The sequence below is a fragment of the Pan troglodytes genome, chromosome 17 (genome assembly GCF_028858775.2).
Source record: "Pan troglodytes isolate AG18354 chromosome 17, NHGRI_mPanTro3-v2.0_pri, whole genome shotgun sequence".
NCBI classification, from domain to species: Eukaryota; Metazoa; Chordata; class Mammalia; order Primates; family Hominidae; genus Pan; species Pan troglodytes.
Genome location: NC_072415.2, coordinates 25,242,356 through 25,248,355, shown reverse-complemented (window position 1 = coordinate 25,248,355; position 6,000 = coordinate 25,242,356).

The following is a 6,000-nucleotide window of genomic DNA, read 5'->3' as shown; positions in this document are numbered from 1 at the left end:
AATTAAAAGTACTACTCCAGTGAACACATGTATGATAAGAAAATGAAAGGGCTTCATTTCCGATAGGGAGAAAGTTTAGTGGTGTGGTTAGATCAAACCAGCTACAACATTCTCTTAAGCAAAAGCCTAATCCAGAGCAAGACCTTAACTTTCTATAACTCTGTGAATGCTGATAGAGGTAAGAAAGCTGCAGAAGAAAAGTCCAAAGCTAGCAGGGATTAAATCATGAGGTTAAAGGAAAGAAGCTATCTTCTTAATATAAAAGTGCAGGGTGAAGCCATAAGTGCTAGCAGAGAAGCTGCGTCGAGTTATCCAGAAGATGTAGCTAAGATCACTGGCGAGGTGGCTACATAAACAACAGATATTCAGTGTGAGCAAAACAGCCTTCTATTGGAGTAAGATGCCATCTAGGCCTTTCATAGCTAGAGAGTATTGTTTGATGTATAGAAGTTTTAAATTTTGATATAGCTCAATTTATTTTTCCTTTTTTTGCTTGTGCTTTAGCTATCATATCTAAGAAATCATTGCCAAATCCAAAGTCATGAAGCTTTCCCTCTATGTTTTCTTCTGAGAGTTTTATAGTTTTAGCTCTTTCATTTAGGTCTTTAACATATTTTGGGTTAATTTTTATATAAAGTAAGGGTCCAATTCTATCCTTTTGCATATAGATATCCAGTTTTCTCAATACCTTTTGTTGAAAACACTATTTTCCCTATGGAATGGTTTTGGCACTCTTGTTGGAAATCATTTGACCATATATGTAAGTACTCAGCAAGTTGTAACTATTGTTCATGTCAATATTATCACTCAAAGGCTGAAATGTGATGATACCACATTGCCTCCTTGAGCATGTCTAAAACCTTTGTTTGGTAATTGCAATATCTGGATATCCTCAGCATCTGTTTTTATTGACTATCTTTTTTAAAATGTCACATTTTCCTACTTCTTTGCAAATCTGGTGATTTTTCATGGGGTAATGGGCATTATGAATGACAAGTTATTGGGACTCTGCAATCTGTGACATTCTTCTGAAGAGCAACTTTCTTTTTCTAGCTGGAAATTGAATTGGCTGGTTTTGAACACCCAATTGTCTCCCATATGGTGGGCAGCAGGTGAAATCTCAGCTCAGTTCTTTCAGATTCTAGCTCTTGGTTTTGGTCTGGCCTCCGCTAAGATCTCCCTCATACATGTTTAGTTAGTAGTCTGCCAAGAGTTTAATCAGATTTCTCTTCATAGATTTTTATGCACATTTTCTAAGACTCCCTTCCTTCCAGCCTCATAACTTGCTGAGTTCTCTGAGCCTTAACTCTGTCCTCTGGCACCTTAAGCCAATAAGGTTGCTGATTTCTGCCACTTAAATACAGAGAGATCGAGGATTATCTCCAAGAAAAAAATCACACACTTGCAAATCTCACCCACTGTAGTTGATCTTTCAAGGTTCTGCCTGTGTTTGGCCATTTCAAATAGTTCAAATAGTTGTTTGATTTTTTATTTGTCAAGATTTTGTAATTGTATCAGGAAGTTATGTCTTATCAAGTTATTTTACCATTAGCAGAAGCTGGAGCTCAGAGTCTGTAAAACAATGGATTTAATAAAGAATTTTCTTAACATATGGATGGCACGTTTCAATTCATCTTAATGTTGTAATGTGTGAGACTTCTTAGCTTACTAATCCTCTATGTAATGCAAGTACACAATATTTACTCTGTAATCTCCCATTATTACATCACATATTAAGCTCACTTTATAGGTTTCATCTTCACTGTGATACTCTATGCAAAATATTCTATTTTATGTTTGTGTTGGGGGAGAAGTGGAGGGTGAGCAGCTTTCTTTGTAACACATAAATTTCTCTAAAAGTTGAATTATCTATTCTGTTTTTCAGAAGGTCTACATTGCTGAGACATTTAAGTCTCCTGTGATTCCTATTTCCCCAGATCTCTCAGCATCTTAAATAGCTTTTACATATTATTTATTTGAGGTGGGAGAAGGCAAAGTGTTTCTTTTCAAGCAGCTGCTTCAAAAACCAATGATGCAACATAAAATTAAAAAGAAAATCTATGTCACATAGAACTTGTGATGCACATTTTGTAGCATTCTCTAGGGTCCTGTTCAGAGAACCTGGAAGCAGTTTTTAAAGATATTATAAGAATATATTGTATGTCCAAACTGCAAACAGAAAAAATTGGAAAATAGGACCTTGGGAATACAAGCTCAAAGGGTCCATTTGTGGATGTACTGAAAAGCAATATTGGGCCTTCAAAAATGGCATCATACTTCAAACTGGAATTTTAAGTAAGTAGCTATATTATAGTAGTGAAATCTCCACACTGTTGCTTGTTTTTACACACCAGCAGAAGAGGCATGATTTACACAAAAAGAATGAAGAGTAACTTGTCCCCATCATACCTTATTACCTAATACCCATGTTAAAGGCTTTAAAAAATATTTCACTATTAAATGCAATGATTTCAACCAGGGCGGTCATCAGAATTATGTGGGGCTCTTTTTCAAATACGCAGGCCTGAGCCCTACTCACAGGAATGTGGATTCGGTTGAACTCGAGTAGAGATTTGGGCTCCTGTATTTTTTAAAGGCCCTCAAGAGAATCCTAGAAGCACCCCCTAGGCACTCTTAGAAAAAGTCTCATCAATAAGAACGCATAACAGATAGTTGCTCAGAAGTAAGGAAATAACGGAATGAAGAATGTTTATTGTGACACTCAAGTCAAACTTGGAATATTTCAGGTCATAAAAGATAGAGGCAATAATGCTAAATGCTATATTTGGATGAAATTGAGCAAGTCTAAGCGAGTAAGTTTTGCAGGTTATTCTTGGTGTCATCCTTTAAAAAATTACATAAGACTCATTAAAGTATTCTCCTGATGACAGATAAAGGACCTAAAAATCCAGATATACATTTTATTCTCTTTCAGACCCAATAAATGGGAAGCAGATCTTAGTCACATGCAGAATTTAGCATGCACAGAGTTGCTGTCAGCCCCTGGAGGCAAATCTGGTTTCTGGTTGAAATCACGTTACTATTGTAGCTGCTTCTGTTCTGCTTATTGAAAGAGCTCTTGCCATGATTGTGGATGCTAAAATAGACTTCTCAAGAGTTGGTTCTTGGTCTGACGAAAGTAGCAAAGGTAGAAAGGCCCTTGTGAAAAAGAACAATAACACCAACTCTTGACCTGTTTCCCACATACTTTTCACTTCTGGAGTCAGCCTCTCATTTTCAGTTTAAACATTTGTAGATTATCACACTCCATAGAAATTTTTTGAATATAAGAACCAGACACATCAGTTGGTGTGGTTTCTTAGCTTGCAACTTTTCCCCAACCACGTTACAGTTTCCAGTATTGAATGTCTGGTAAATTTGTTATCAGAAAAAGTAGAATACTAAGGGAGAGATTTTATAAACTTCTATCAATATCTCACAACCTTACAAAGTTGAAATCAATTTCTTCAGGCCACGAGCCTTATTGTAATTGCATAATGGTTATTAGTCCTTTGTAATACATAGAAATCCACATGTGATTTACAGTGTATATGACAAAGTATAATATAACATTGTCCTTCATAATCAAAATGGCATAAACAATGTTATGATGATATCTGTGCGGGTGCCTCAAATTTTAAATCAGTACCCATATAGAGGAAGAATATAAAGTATTTTTAACTTCTACGTATTGTTCAGTAAAGGAGGATATTCTTCCAGAATGTTAAACATAGCTACAGCTTTATATATTTAGGCCATTAAGTTTAAACTAAATTCCGAGCACAATATTAGAGGGCATAGGTCACACATTCTCAGAATTTGATCCAATAGCCCTTAGAGGGGTAGATAAGAGAAATGAGGAACACCGCTTTTTCATTTCTATGTTGACCACGTTATTATCTGCTTTTAATGAACTTTCACTTACAGAACTCTTTACATTTTTCTATGTCCATGATCTGAGGCCTTATCATAAGGGATAGGCCAAAAATCTAGATACAGAGACTCTTTTCATTAGGCTCAGAAGGACAAGATTTAGTGTTAGAAATTATTTTAGTTAAAGATTTAGCATATTCTATTCTGATTCATGCTCTGAAGTAAGCTAGATGAATATATGCTTAAGGCTCGAGGATTTATGAATAGAGTAAAATTGATAACACTGCTAGGCTTAAGGCATCTTCTTCCTGGAATAAGAACCATTTCTAGATGAGAGGGCATACAATTTTAAATGGAAAAGGAAATTAAAATAAGGTGAAATCAGTAATTTATGTTATGGCAACAGCTAGTTAATGTTGATATCTACCAAGAATGTGTGTGCTCGTCAGACGGTGTGGTGAGTTTCCATCCCTCCAGCTCCCCTTAGGGGTGCTCCTGCACCCTGCCCACCCAGATCCTGAGCCAGACTTGGCTGGATCAGGCTGACTCTGTCTCTAAGGGACTGGGGACTAGGTGAGTGAGGAAGGGAGAATCGGGGGTGAGTTTTGAATTTGTTCTGGAGTCATCAGCCCAATACTGAAGGATCCCTGGGAGTGATTGTGCACACTGAGCTGTGGCTTTTGTCTAAGCCTCCTTGGAGTTTGCCCAAGGGCCAGGACAACCGAGTAATTCCAATCCTGCCGCTGGAATGAGTATCCCAGCTTTAAAGCGCAACTCTACCTCTCCTGTGTGACCTGGGCAACTTACTCAACTTCTGCAGCCCTCAGTTTCTCTATCTGAAATGCAGATAATAATAGTTTCTATCCCCTGACCTACAGGATGATGTCCTTTTGTGCCTCAGTTTCCTCATCTATAAAACAATAATAACAGGACTTACCTCACTTATTTGTGTGAATATTAAATGAATCAATCTATGGAAAACATGTTAACTATGCGTGGTACCTACTAAGGGCAACGTGACTGATAGCTGTTATGAATGGTGTGCGAATTAAGTAAAATAAGGAATATAATGCAAACAGCAAACACTTAAAAATATTAATTGCTTGCTCTTCTTTCTCAATTCCTGATTTCCATCAGGCTCCTTTTGAGAGGCTAGAGCTCTCTTCTATTCCAGCCTGACTGGAGGGGACTCTAATAATCGTGCTCTGATAATCCTGCTGGTCTCCTGCTGGAGATTCCCCCTGAGCCCCATTCCCTAGCCAGAGGTCCCAGGGCACACTGCTGCTGCCACCTGCCAGCCTTGGAGGCTGTCTATTATCTAGAGACTTCTGCTTCTGTGTCCCACTCTATCCTCCCCATCCCTCTTATTTGTTAACACTTGTCTTTGTCACCCTTAAGTTCGCCATACCCGTGTCTGAGCTTTATGATTTGGACCAGTGTCCACTTCGCTGGCCAGGGACACACAGATATGTTCCTTCCCCAGCCCAGGTTAAGCCAGTCCTGCCTTCCCTTTCCATCAGTCTCCTGCTTTCATCCTAGGATACTTCGTGGGCATGCTCCCTTGGAATAGTACAATGCGCTCCTCCAGATAAAGTGATGAGGGAGGGCTTTTTAAAACATTGTGGTAAAAAATGTGCCTAACAAAATTTACTACCTTAACCATTTCTTTCTTTTTTTTTTATTTTTATTTTTTTGAGATGGAGTCCTGCTTTGTTGCCCAGGCTGGAATGCAGTGACACTACCTCGGTTCACTGCAACCTCCAACTCCCAGGTTCAAGAGATTTTCCTGCCTCAGCCTCCCAAATAGCTAGGACTACAGGCACCCACCACCTAATTTTTGTATTTTTAGTAGAGATGGGTTTTGCTATGTTGGCCAGGCTGGTCTCGAACTCATGACCTCAAGTGTACTGTTCAATAGTGTAATACATTCATTTTGTTGTGAGCCCATTACCATTATCCATCTCTAGAACTTTTCACCTGGCAAAATTGAAACTATAGTCTGCACCAATTAAATAATAAATCTCCTTTCCCTTCCCCAGCTCCTGTCAACCACCGTTCTACTTTCTGTTTCTATGAATCTGGCGAATCTAGATACCCCATACAAGCAGAATTATACAGTATTTGTCC